This window comes from Lutra lutra, chromosome 15, assembly GCF_902655055.1.
Source record: "Lutra lutra chromosome 15, mLutLut1.2, whole genome shotgun sequence".
NCBI classification, from domain to species: Eukaryota; Metazoa; Chordata; class Mammalia; order Carnivora; family Mustelidae; genus Lutra; species Lutra lutra.
In genome coordinates this window covers 16495502-16510408 of record NC_062292.1, presented here as the reverse complement: position 1 = coordinate 16510408, position 14907 = coordinate 16495502, and the positions used below count along the sequence as shown (strand labels likewise).

The 14907-nt window shown below is 36.6% G+C and overlaps 1 protein-coding gene and 1 pseudogene across 3 annotated transcripts in view; one reads left to right on the top strand and one right to left on the bottom strand.

Moving 5' to 3' along the window:
- Positions 1-14907, top strand: part of ACBD6 (acyl-CoA binding domain containing 6) — a 208437-nt gene that overhangs the window by 122462 nt on the left and 71068 nt on the right. The window lies entirely within an intron of this gene.
- LOC125085867 (histone H3.3A-like) lies at positions 6163-6776 on the bottom strand (annotated as a pseudogene).

Here is a 14907-nt window from a genome sequence, read left to right as displayed (position 1 = left end):
GCCATCATTCAGAGGGACCCCCCCCCAAAGAAAAGGGACTAGGTTAGTTTCTATAGGTGTTCTCTATACCTCAAACAGCTAGAGCAGATTAATATTAACTTTGTCTAGAGGAAGGGAGGGAAAACTGAATGAGAAAAAAAATCAGAGAGGGGGACAAACCATGAGAGTCTATTGACTCTGGGAAATAAACTGAGCATTGTGGAAGGGGAGGTTGTGTGGGGAGATGGGGTAACTGGGTGATGGGCATTAAGGAGGGCACAAGATGTGATGAGCACTGGGTGTGGGTGTTATACGCAACTGATGAATCGTTTAACACTATATCTGAAAATGATGTAGTATATGTTGGCTAATTGAATTTAAATTTAAAAATCCATATGGAAAAAAGTAAAAAAAAAAAAAAGTCCCCATTTTAAGAATTTGGTTGTCTATTATTGAGTTGTGAGATTTATTATATATTATGAATAAAAGCCCCTTATCAGGTACATGATTTGCAAATATGTTCTTCCATTCACTGGATTGTCTTTTTACTGGCATAATAGTATCCTTTGAAACACAAAAAGTTTCAATTTTGATGAAGCCCAATATATCTAGTTTTTCTTTTGTTTGTGTTTTTTGTGTCATTTTAAGAAACTTGTTTAATCAGAGATCATAGTGATTAAGGCTTTTTCTTCTAAGAGTTTTACATAATGTTCTCTCTTACATTTACGTTTTTGATTAATTTTGAGTTGCGTATGATGTGAGGTAGAGGTCCCCCTTTACTCTTTTTTTTTTTTTAAAGATTTTATTTATTTATTTGACAGAGAGAAATCACAAGTAAGCAGAGAGGCAGGCAGAGAGAGAGGAGGAAGCAGGCTCCCTGCTGAGCAGAAAGCCCGATGTGGGGCTCAAACCCAGGACCTGGGATCATGACCCGAGCCGAAGGCAGCGGCTTAACCCGCTGAGCCACCCAGGCGCCCCCCCCTTTACTCTTTTACATGTGGGTCTCCACTTGTTTCCGTGTCATTGGTTGAAAAGACCATTCCTTTCCCCCCATTGAATTGTTGTAGCACCCTTTCCAAAAGTTATCAGACCATAAATATGAAGATTAATTTCTAGATTTTCAGTTCTCTTCCATTGGTTGATATGTCTACCGTTATGCCAGTACACTTCTTTTGTTAAATTTATTCCTTTGCTGAGATTTTCTGCTTTTCTCATTTATTTCAAGAATGCTCATTGAAATATTTTATGACTACTACTTTAAAATTCTTGTCAGATAATTCTAACATCTGAGTCACCTTGGTGTTTGGTGTATATTCATTGCCTTTGCTCATTCAAGTTCTGATTTTCTTGGTTCTTGATTATTATGGCTTTGTAGTATGTTTTGAAACTGAGAAGTGTAAGCTCTCTGACTTTATTCTTTTCTTTCAAGGTGGTTTTTGCTATTCTGGGCCCTTGGATTTCCCCATGAATTTTAGAATCAGCTTACTTATTTCCACAAAACAAAAAGCAGCTGAGATTTGTATAGGGATTGCATTGAATCTGTAGAGCAATTTGGGGAGTAGTGCCATTTTAAAATATTAAGTCATCTCATCCATGGAAAGTCTTTTCATTTACTTAGGGCTTGTTTAATTTCTTTCAGTGATGTCTTGTAGTTTCTAGTTTATAAGTCTTACACGTCTTTTGTTAAATTTATTCCTAAGCAAAGGAATAGAAGATATAAAAAAGAACTAAATGAAAATTGTAGAACTGAAGACACAATAACTGAAATAAAAATTCACTGAATGGGCTCAATACCATAAAGGAGATGACAGAGAAAAGAATCCGTGAACTTGAAGTTTTATCAGTGGAAATTATCTAATTTAAGAAACTAAGAGAAGGTAGATGGAACAGAAATCAACAGAGTTTCCAGGACCTGACAGTTACAGAAGATTTAGGATTTTTTTTTGTCATCTGAGTCCCAGAAAGAGAAGAAAAACAGTGTGAAGCTGAGAAGTATTCAAAGAATAATGCAGAAAACTTCCCAATTTGAGGAGTGACATTACAGATTAAAGAAGCTAAGCAAAACCAAACCAGATAAATCTGAAAAATTCTGCGCTGAACATGTCAAAATCAAACTTTCAAAAATTAAAGAGAAGAAAACATTGAAAGCAACTAGTAGGAAAGAATATGTTATTTCTGTAGGGAAACAGTGATTCAGATGGTTTTTCGTGGAGGCCAGAAGAAATAGGCAATACATTTTTCAGGTGCTGAAAGAAAAGCCGTCAACTCAGAATTCTATAGCCAGTGAAAATACCTTTTAGGAATAAAGGTGAAAAAAAAAAACATTCTTAGATGAAGAAAAATGCAGAGCAAATATTTGTCACCTACAGATCTACTCTAAAAGAATGGCTAAGTGGAAGTTCTTTAAAGAGAAAGGGAATGATAACAGGAGGGAACTTGGAACATAAAGAAGAGAAACAACAAGCGCACCTGGGTGGCTTAGTTGGTTAAGTGACTGCCTTTGGCTTGGGTAATGATTCCAGGGTCCTGGGATTGAGCCTTGCATCGGGCTCCCTGCTCAGCAGAGAGCCTACTTCTCCCTCTCCCTCTGCCTGCTGCTCTGCTTACTTGTGCTCTGTATCTCTCTGTCAAATAAATAAAGAAAATCTTTCAATAAGGGAGAGAGAAACAACACTAGAATGTATGAAAATAGGGGTAAAAATAATCTACTGTCATTTACTCTTGATTTTTTATCTCATCGAATCAAAAATTTTTAACATCATGTGATGTTAAAAATCCTACTGATCCATATGAAATATTTAAGACCATTAAATTGGAGGGGGGAGCATGTCTAGTTGCAGCTCCAAAATTAAAGAACATGGAAATATCAGTCCTTACAACAACAAAAATAATAGTGGAACATATTGACAAGACCAATGTCAAGGAGCTTACCCCCCATGTTTTCTTTTGTAGTTTCCTGGTTTCAGGTCATTAATCCATTTTGAGTTGATTTTTGTGTGTGGTGTAAGATAGGGGTGTCAGTTACTGAGAGATTGTCTTAAAATTTCCAATTATGATTTATTTATTTTCTTTCTTTTAGTTATGTTCCTTTTCATAAACCTTCAAACTATGTTATTAGATAAAAATTTAAGAACTTGTTGAATTGACCCTTTTATCAGTAAGAAGTAGCTATTTTAAATTCTATTAATTTTTAGTGTCTTAAAATATACTTTGTTCAATGTTATGTAGTTATATCAGTTTTTCTTTGGATAGTGTTTGCCTTACATATTTTTTCTGTCCTTTAAATTTTTTTTTAAGATTTTATTTATTTATTTGACAGAGAGATAGAGATATCTGGAAGTATAGTTTCTCTGGAGGCTTGTAGAGTAGAGGGCTGACAGGGTTGGTTTCTAGTGTGACCTCTAGTAGTGGCTTGCAGAAAGCTGTGTCCTCACATTTGTCCTCACATGGCCTTTCTTCTTTGTGCTCACAGAGAGGTCTCTGGTGTCTCCTCTGCTTCTAATAGGACAACAGCCCTGTTGGATCAAGGCCATACTCCTATAACCTCATTTAACCTTAATTACCACCATAAAGGCCCTGCCTCCAAATACAGTTACATTGGGGATAAGGGCTTCAACTTAACAAATTTGAGGGGAACATAAGTCAGTTTATTAACACTACGTCTGTATACTTAAAGTGTGTTTCTTGTAAATAGCATGTAGGTCTTGGTTTTTATTCAGATCTTTATCTTTTAATGGCAAAGTTTATTTACATTTAATGTAATTGGTGGTATTACTCCATTTAATTGCCATCTTTGTTTTCTGTTTCACCTGCTTTATGTTTCTCTGCGTTTCCATTCCCAAATTTTTCTGCATTTTTAAGTATGTTTTTATTATTTCATTTGTCCTTGTTTAATGGGCATTTGCTATTCCTTTTATGATCATTCTTTTAGTGGTTGTGCTAGGAATGACAAAATAGTACCTTATTACAGTCTGCCTTAAATTAATGCTTTTGCCTCCTTGTGAATTATGTAAAAATCTTAAAACAGTACAATTCTGGTTTTTTTTTTTTTTTTCCTGCTTATGTTGCTATAACTGTGATATATTTTTACTTCTGTATTTGCTACATATGTCACAGGGTACTGTTTTGGCATTGAACAGTCAAGTCTTTGATCTTTGTGCACATAAATGATGCTTTTTCATTACTTCTTTTTGATGTTTTTTTCATTCCTTCTTGCACTTTCCTGATTTCATCTGGTATCATTTTTCTTTTGCCTGCAGAACTTACTTTAGTATTTCTTCGAATATTGACTTCTAATGATAGGTAACTTCAGCTTTAGTTCTCTGAATATGTCCATTTCACTTATTGTTTAAAAAGATAATTTTGCTTGATAGAGAATTAATTCTCTGTTGGCCACTTTCTTCTTTCTTCCCTTCAGAGTTGTCATTCCATATTCTGCTAGCTCTCATGTTTTCTTCTTAGAAGTTAGCTGTAACTCTTACTGTTCTTACCCTGTTGATGATGTCTTTTGGTCTGACAGCAATTAAGATTTTCCCAATATATATCATTTTCTAGCAGTGACTGAGTAGGTGCTGTTGTTTAACTCTGCTTGGGGTCCACTGAACCTTTTGAAATACCTTTTCTTGATTTTGCAAAATTTTTCACTGTGATGTCTTCAGATATTCTGCTCCATTCTTTTCTCTTATCTGGAAGTATAGTTTCTCATATTTTGGACCATTTGTCATGTATCCTAAAAATCATATATTCTCTTTTATTTTTATTGTTTTATTTTGCTTCTTAGTTCTCTAAGTGCTCCAGTTTGGATAATTTTTGTTGACCCATCTTTGCCTTTAATAATCTTATCTTCTGGAGTTGAGGGAAATTGGAAGGGGAGGTGAACCATGAGAGACTATGGACTCTGAAAAACGATCTGAGAATTTTGAAGGGGTGGGGGGTGGGAGGTTGGGGGCACCAGGTGGTGGGTATTGTAGAGGGCACGGATTGCATAGAGCACTGGGTGTGGTGCAAAAATAATGAATATTGTTATGCTGAAAAAATAAAAAATTAAAAAAAAATCTTATCTTCTGCTGTTAAGTTCTTAATTACATTGAGTTCTTAATTAAAAACATTGTAATTTTCAGTTTTAGAATGACCATTTGATTAACTTTACCTGATCCCTTTCTATGTTGAAATTTTTCATCTTTTGTTCATTTTTTTTCATGTATTTGCAATAATCATTTTAAAGTTCTTTTTCTTAAATAGCTGAATCTGGGGCACCTGTGTGGCTCCATTGTTAAGCGTCTGCCTACAGCTCAGGTCATGATCCCAAAGTCTTGGGATCGAACCCCACATCAGCCTCCCTGCTCAGTGAGAAGCCCCTTCTTCCTCTCCCACTCCCCCTGCTTGTGTTTGCTCTCTTGCTGTCCCTCTCTCTCTCTTGCTGTCAAATAAATAAATAAATAATCTTTAAAAAATAAATAAATACCAGAATCATCTTTGAGACTGCTGCTTTTGGCTCTTCTTTATTGTTTATGGATCACAATTTCCCACTTGTCTCCATATTTCAATAATTTTTTATTTTGAAACAATCTAAATGTATACAAGCAAGAGTGGTTTGAAGGTTAAGGTTTAAGGTTCGAACCTTAAACCTTGATCTAGAAGAGTATTTTACCAACATTATGCCCTATCACCCCTATAAAAACAAGGACATTCTGCTATATAACCACAATACAAGTGTCATGATCGGAATATTATTACCGTCATCTAATCTTGATACATTACTTAAATTTTGCCAGTTGGCCCTTGAGGGTCTTTTTTTTTTTTAAAGATTTATTCTATTTTTGATAGTTTCATGTGCTTTAATAGCAAACTTACAGGAATAGCACAGAAGACAGACAACATTAAAAACTACATGTAGGACAATTCAGAAAAGTATAACTAATGATCTGTATGATACAAATGCTACAAACACCATTTAGTTGCTGTCAAAAAGAAATTACTTGTTTTTAAAAAATCCAAATGCTGGCATTGTCCAGAAAAATTTAACAGGTTTATTTATAATTGTTATAAAGTTGAACTGAAACTTTATGAAACAGAATGTTTTACTGAAACATTTTGACTTGCATTAATGCTTTATGTCCCTGCATTTATTTTAAAAATTGACACACAATTGAAAATGGAAAAACCGCCGATACCTCATTTCTGTCCCCTATTTTTCCATTTGCAATCATATACGTAGTTACCTTTTGACCCTATGCGAAAAAATATGTAACGTTCAGAACTACCAATAACAGGAAGAAGGTAATTTTTTTTTTTTAAAGAATGACATGTTTTCCATCATAGTGGATTCTTAAGCACATTCTGCACATGTGTGGTGTGCTAGCTGGAGGTCTTCCAGCGTGACCGTGACACATTTGGCATGGATAGCACACAGGATGGTGTCTTCAAAGAGGCCCACCAGATAGTCCCCACTTGCCCCCTACAAAGCACCACTAGCTGCACTCTGGAAGCACAGATGTGTTTTGAAGTCCTGAACGATTACGCACACCAGACGCTGGAAAGGCAATTTGCAGATCTGGTCAGTGGACTTCTGATAACGTCTAATTTCATGGATTGCCGCAGTACCAGGTCTGTACTGATGAAGTTTCTTCACCCCTCCAGTAGAGGGCGCACTCTTGGGAGCGGCTTTTATAGCCAGTTGGTTCCTCCGTGCTTTACCACTGGTCGATTTGCAGGCAGTCTGCTTTGTACAAGCCATGGTACAGAAACCTCCTTACTTACCCCCTTTTCCTTGGGCTGGAGCTCAGCAAGCTAGAGGCAGCACTTATTCATTCTATTTTAGGGAGCAATACAGTGGGGAGGGGCAGAGAGCGAGGGAGACAAGCAGACTCCCAGTGAGCACAGAGACCAACTCAGTGCTCCATCCCAGGATCCTGAGATCATGACCTGAGCTGAAACCAAGAGTCAGAGGCTCAACTGACTAAGCGACCCATGTGTTGCCCTAGAGGGTCTTTTATAACAAAAGCATTCAGTTTAGAATCACACAGACCAATTATTTTTTAGACTGTTTCTCATTGGGATTTTGTCTGATGTTTCCTTCTGATTATGTTTATGTTATGCATCTGTAGAGGGATGTTGTAGAAGTGATACTGTATCCTTGTTGGAACCTATCTGATAGCACATACTTTCCATTTGCCCCATTACTGATGTTTATTTTGATCACTTGGTTAGGGTGTTATGTGCCAAGATTCTTCATAGTAAAATTACTTTTGTCCCTTTGTAATACATTACTGTTTTGTTGGAAAGATACTTAGAGATATATAAATATCCTGTCCTCATCAAAACTTTAACTCATGCTTGGATTCATAGTTTGGATTTAGTTTGGATTCATAGTTCCCTGTTCTATTTAATATTATAATATACTGTTACCATTATTTAAATTTATGCTCAAATTATTCCAGGTTTGTCCAGTGAGAGCCCTTCAGTCTGGCTCCTGTGTCTTTTTGACATATGCCCTTAATTCATTGGGAATTTTCACACTTTCTGGCATAACAAGAATTCCAGTTCATCTTGAACTTTTCCCTTTCCCAGCCATGGAAACAGCAGTTTCTCCAAAGATATGTGGTTCATTTTAGTAGAGGATGGTATTTAGAAACCAAGATCTGAGTAATAGGTGTGCTCATTGCTGTTGGGCTATCACTCATCCCAGACTTAAACACACACACACACACACACACACACACACACACACACACACACACACTAATATCTATGTTCATTTTTCTTTGTGTACTGTGTTTGTGTTTACCATAAGTTCACACCAGTACCTCTATTTCCAGTTGAATACTGCAAGATTCATTCAATTTTTCTATATTTGTAACTCTCTTTCTCTGACAGTGAGATGCCTATCTCTCATTATCTTCTCATATTTACTTACTTGATCAATCTCCCAGTGTGTAACCGGTCTCTCATTGCTTTTGCCACCCCCTGTCCTGCATGGGTGTCCTCATCATACTGAAGTTCTGAGAGTTTGCTCAGACCACTTTTCTGGAGGATGATGTCACACCTCGTGATCGCTGACACTCTGAGATGGTTTACTTTCCCATGGGAATGCCTTCCTCAGTCAGCTTAGGCTTCAACATCCAATACCTTGCCAACCTTTTTTTTTTTTTTTTAAGATTTTATTTATTTACTTGACAGAGAGCACAAGAGAGCACAAGTGGGGAGAGCAGCAGAGGGAGAGGGAGAAGCAGCTCCCCTCTGAGCAGGGAGTCCTGAGTGGAAGGCAAGTCCTTAACTGACTGAACCACCCAGGCACTCCTCTTTCCAATCTTTTTAAGGATATCTTCTTCAGTCCACTTGGACTCTGATACTTTGTTCCAGTCCATCTTTTGTCTGGACATCTTCCTCATCCTGCATGATCCCTGACACCTCACATTAGGCTGCTGCCACTCCCAGTGGTCACCTTCATTATCCTAGTCTCTAATACCTTGCTGTATACCATGACTTATCCCCTCTTCTTTACCCTTCCATTCCTACAGACACCTGCTTCATTCAGCCTTACCTATGGTCTTAAAACTGAACTATTCACTAAAAGAAAAGGAAGAGCTATATCTCATAATTTTTTTATGGTATGTTGCACATTGTGTGTAAAGAAGAATGAAGACTGAAGTCAGTGTTATTTTCCCCCAAGAGAGGGCACTCCTGATCCTCTCTGAGATATTGATTGAGGAGCTGATCACCTCAGGCCAATGAGGAAGTAAGCTAGGTTGGTGCCGTGTTGTAGCTCTAGTTATACCTCTGCTTTCCTACATATCTGGGGAAAGCTTCTTAGGCTGTTGCTTGTGAGCCTGTGGGTCTCTGCCTGCCTGCCTTGAAAGACTGATAAAGACTTGATCTGATTGTTTCTGCTTTGAGCTTTTTTCTCTAGCATCCTATCTCACACTGCTTCCAAATTTTGGCAAATGTGTTTATCCTGAGATTTATTGTTTGAGGTAGGCCCCCTTCCTCAAGCAGGGCTGTCTCTCTCAAATATTGCAAGATAACAGAATCCTATGTGTTCTTTTAAAAACTATGATTTCCCACACGGCCTCTGAATTCAGAAATTAAACCATGTGGGAAAATAGCACTTTGTATTTGGGACTTTTGAAATTTTTCAGTTGTTGAGCCAATCCCAAACAACCTCCAAAAGTTTTGCTGATTTTATTTTCCCCAGTGTCATCATTTTATTTGAGCCACTCTTTTTTTTTTTTAAAGATTTTATTTATTATTTATTTGACAGAGAGAGATCACAAGTAGACAGAGAGGCAGGCAGAGAGAGAGAGGGAAGCAGGCTCCCTGTCGAGCAGAGAGCCCGATGCGGGACTCGATCCCAGGACCCTGAGATCATGACCTGAGCCAAAGGCAGTGGCTTAACCCACTGAGCCACCCAGGCGCCCCTTATTTGAGCCACTCTTAATCTTTAGCGTTTACACAGAATCAACAAATACCCCTAGGTAAGAAAGCATCAGGAGAGAGCTTGTTCTCTCTCTCTCTTTTTAAATTTTTTTTGAGAACCTGTTCTCTGAATAGCTCTCTGATTTAGTTCACTCAGTCCTTTTTACTTCCATGACTCTTTATAAGTACAGCTTTTCAGTTTACCTAACTTTTTAAAATTGTTGCGTTAGAAAAATTGTATCTTCTTACATCTTATTTGCAACCAAAAAACAGCCATACATGTGGTTTCTGTGCTTCTTTTTCAGTTAATGTTCTATTATGAGAATTTTTCCATATCATTGAATTCTTTTAAAGTTTTTTATTGTTCTTTTTAATGGCTTATCAAACTGAGGGCCTTATATCCCTGGCAACAGTGGCATACATTATACATGCAAGAAAACCTGAGAAGCCAGGTGCCTGGGTGGCTCAATTGGTTATGCGTCTGACTCCGGCTTGGATCATGAATTCGGGGTTCTGGAATCAGGCCCTGAGTCAGCTCCATGCTCAGTGGGGAGTCTCCTTCTCCCTCCACCTCTTTCTACCTTTCCCTCTGCCCATCTCCCTGCTCATCCTCTCTCTCTTTCTTTCTCTCTTCCCCCCACAAATAAATAAATCCTTAAGAAAGTAAAAAAGAAAGAAAATTAAAATTTAATAAAAAAGAATATATGAGAAACCTTAAGATGAATATGGTGCATCTAGAAGTAGCTCTAAAAATCATTTTATAGGTAAACAAACATAGATATATAATTGTGAAATAGGATATAAAATGTACACACATTACTCAGATAAAACAATATCTCAAGGAAATTTCTCGTTTTCAGTTAGTCTGTATAGTCACTTAAGATATTCTTTCATTTTTTTGGACAAGAAGGCAGCTGGAGCTGGCAAGGTCACCAAGTCTGCCCAGAAAACTCAGAAGGCTAAATTAATCTTATCCCCAATACCTGCACCCCAGTGTTAATCAGTGGTGAGAGAACAGTCTCGGAACTGTTTGTGTCAATTGGCCATTTAAGTTTAATAGTAAAAGGCTGGTTAATGATTACAGTATATTGTAAAACCTCCAGAAGGAAAGAAGAATGTTTTGTGGACCATTTGTTTTTTAACATTTTTAAATTGAGATATGTCTTAAAATCACTGTTAATCATTCAGTAATGTAGTTGTTATTGCCTATGTTTGAATAAAGTTAAGCTTTAGTTATTAACATTGTCTCTTCAGTTGAGATACGTTCATTGTATGATATGATTGTGTTGCAGATTTTCTCCCAGTTTTTTCAGTTTTCTTTTAACTTTCTTTATGGTATCTTTTGCCATATAAAATTTTTTAATTTTTATGTAGTCAAATTTATCAGTCTTTTTATTGCCCGTGGATTTTTAGTCATGGTAAGCTTTTTCTTACATCAAGGTTAAACGAGGAATTCACCCATGTTGTTTCCTGGTATGTGTATGGTTTCGTGTTTTATAATCAGATCCCTAAATGTATGGTGTGAGATATGAGCCCAATTTCGTTTTTTCCCGAATAGCTTCCCAGTTGTGTTAGCATCATTTATTTACAAGGCTATCCCCAAGGTGCCACCTTTGTCCTGTACTAAATTTCCATATGTGTTTGGATTTGTTTCTGGGTTTTATAGTCTATTCTTCTAGTCTCTTTGTTCACCTACCAATACTATGCAATTTGATATAGGGGCCTCATAGTAGGTATTGATGTCTGAAACAGCGATTCCTCCCTTATAGCTTTTCCTTTTAAATGTTTTCCTAGCTATTCTATACATTTATTTGTTTTATATGAACTTTATTTTTTTTATTGTTTTGTTAGTCACCATAAAATACATCATTAGTTTTTTTTTTCCATTTTATTTTATTTTATTTCTTTTCAGTGTTCCAACATTCATTGTTTATGCACCACACCCAGTGCTCTATGCAATACGAGCCCTCCATAATACCCACCACCAGGCTCACCCAACCTCCCAGCCCCTTCCCCTCCAAAACCCTGTTTGTTTCTGTGTCCAGAGTATCTCATAGTTTGTCTCCTGCTCCAATTTCCCCCAATTCACTTTTCCTTTCCTTCTCCTAATGTCCTCCATGTTATTCCTTATGTACCACATGTAAGTGAAACCATATGATAATTGTCTTTCTCTGCTTGACTTATTTCACTCAGCATAGTCTCCACCAGTCCCATCCATGTTGATGCAAAAGTTGGGTATTCATCCTTTCTGATGGCTGAGTAGTATTCCATTGTATATATGGACCATATCTTTTTTATCCATTCATCTGTTGAAGGACATCTCAGCTCTTTCCACAGTTTGGCTATTATAGACATTGCAGCTATGAACATTGGGGTACATATGGCCCTTTTTTTCACTATATCTGTATTTGGGGGGTAAATACCCAGTAGTGCAATTGCTGGGTCATAGGGTAGTCTATTTTTAATTTTTTGAGGAATCTCCACACTGTGTTCCAAAGGAGCTGCACCAGCTTGCATTCCCACCAACAGTGTAAGAGGGTTCCTGTTTCTCCACATCCTCTCCAACATTTGTTGTTTTCTGCCTTGTTAATCTTTGCCATTCTAACTGCTGTAAACTGGTATCTCAATGTGGTTCTGATTTTATTTTCCCTGATGGCTAATGATGATGAACATTTTTTCATGTGTCTGCTAACTATTTGTATGTCTTTATTGGAGAAGTGACCATGTCTTCTGCCCCCCTTTTTTTTTAATCAAACATTTATTATAAGATCCCATGACAAAATAGTTTTATAGGAAATACATTATTTATTTATTCATTTATTCATTTTTTACTTTTTCTGCCCATTTTTTGACATGATTTTCTATTTTTTGGGGTGTTGAGTTCGAGAAGTTCTTTATAGATCTTGGATATCCGCTCTTTGTCTGTAGTGTCATTCACAAATATTCTCTCCCGTTCTAAGGGTTACCTCTTTGTTTTGTTGACTCTTTCCTTTGCTGTGTGGAAGCTTCTTATCTTGATGAAGTCCCAAAAGTTATTTTTGCTTTTGTTTCTTTTGCCTTTGGAGATGTGTCTTGAACAACGTTGCTGTGGCCGGTTTCTGCCTATGTTCTCCTCCAGGATTTTGATGGATTCCTGTCTCACGTTGAGGTCTTTCAGCCATTTTGAGTTTATCTTTGTGTTTGGTGTATGAGAATGGTCGAGTTTCATTCTTCTACACATAGCTGTCCAATTTTCCCAGCACCGTTTATTGAAGAGACTGTCTTTTTTCCACTGGATATTTTTTCCTGTTTTGTCGAAGATAATTTGACCATAAAGTTGAGGGTCCATATCTGGGCTCTCTACTCTGTTCCATTGGTCTATGTATCTGTTTTTGTGCCAGTACCATGCTGTCTTGGTGATCAGAACTTTGTAATAAAACTTGAAATCAGGCAATGTGATACCCCCCAACTGTTTTTCTTTTTCAGCATTTCCTTAGCTTTTCAGAGTCTTTTCTGGTTCCATACAAATTTTAGGATTGTTTGTTGTAGCACTTTGAAAAATGCTGCTGGTCAATCAACGTAATAGAACAAATCAATAAGAGAAAAGAGAAGAACCACATGGTCCTCTAAATTGATGCAGAAAAAGCATTTGACAAAATATAGCATCCGTTCCTGATTAAAACTCTTCAAAGTATAGGGATAGAGGGAACATTTCTCAACTTCATAAAATCCATCTAAGAAAAACCCACAGCAAATATCTTCTTAATGGGGAAAAGCTGACAGCTTTCCCATTGAGATCAGGAACAGGACAAGGATGTCCACTCTCACCACTGTTGTTCAACATAGTACTAGAAGTCCTAGCAACAGCAGTCAGACAACAAAAAGAAATAAAAGGTATCCAAATTGGTAAAGAAGTCGTCAAACTCTTTCTCTTCGCAGATGGCATGATACTTTTTGGGGAAAACACAAAAGACTGCACCCCCAAACTACTAGAACTAATACAGCAATTCAGTACTGTGGCAGGATACAAAATCAATGCACAGAAATCAGTTGCTGTCTTATACACTAACAATGAAACTGTAGAAAGGGCAATTAGAGAATCATTTCCATTTACAGTAGCACCAAAAACCATAAGATACCTTGGAATAAACCTAACCAATGACGTAGATGATCTATACTCAAGGAACTACAGAACACTCATGAAAGAATTGAAGAAGACACAAAAAGATGGAAAAATGTTCCATGCTCATGAATCGGAAGAATAAACGTTATTAAAATGTCTATGGTGCCCAGAGCAATCTATACTTTCAGTGCCATCCCGATCAAAATACCAGTAGCATTTTTCAAAGTGCTGTTTTATATGAACTTTAATACTGGTTTGTGTAACTTAATAAAATAGTTTGTTGGTGTTTTTAATGAGAGTGTATTGAACTTATAAATCGGGGAGAACTGATAATATTGAGTCATCCTGTTCAGGTATAGGAGATGTCTTCCCATTTGATCAAGTCTACTTTTGCATCTTTCCAGGAGTACTTAAAGTTTTTCTTCACATAGTATTTGAGCATTTCTTGTTAAATTTATCCTTAAATTCTTACTCTTTCTGCTGCTATAAACTGTCTAGTATTTGTTTTTCAAATAATGTTTGAAATGTTTAGGTTTCTGATTACTTTAATGTAGTTCCTATACTATTTTTATGATGTTAAATCATTGTCTACATTTCAGATATTTCAACTAGAAGGGAAGGTATAAATATGTTAAATTTTCCTGATTTTCCTCACATATTGTCCTGTGACCCTAATTAAGGGTCATTTGGAAAGTCTGGGCTAATGTGTTAAATCACCTGTATGATTTGCTAGAGAATTGCTCTAATCCCAGTTAAGAATATGCAACTTAATGAAAGTCAGGTGTGAAAACAGAACCTCTTTGCCGTAGCACAATGCATTTTGTCATTTGATCTTTTCCTGCTGAGTGGCTCATTATGAAAATAGCCTTAGCTCTCAAATTATTTCTTTAATCCTTGATTCTCTCACACATTGTAAAGAGTCCAGTCCTCATACCAGTTTTGTTTTCTTACTAGATTACTGATATGTTTTGGGTGCTAAAAAGAAATGTTTAGTAGTGCTTGAGTTTAAAACCTTTCCACATCGGAAAATAGAAAACTCTAAAATGAATGAAGTTCTACATAATCTACAGAACCTAAGTGAGTGTGTATGGTAGTGAGAGAGGAGAGGGTGAAGGGAGATTAAATCCAGTATGTGTACTTTTAAAAAATATAATTGTTTTATTTTTCATTGCAGCTATCACTTTCATGTGTACCTATCTTTCCTGTGAGATTATTTGATAAGAATACTTCCATTACTAAAGGCTTGATAAATCACTGATTTATAATGTTATGTGTGGCATATCCTTTTGTCTTCAGAATGTACCTTCCAAATACACATGGAATTCTCAGCATTTTGAGGGCAGACTTTGTGCTATAATTTTGCATTGTTTTTAATATTTATATTACTATTAGACTTAGCCTTTCTAATTAAA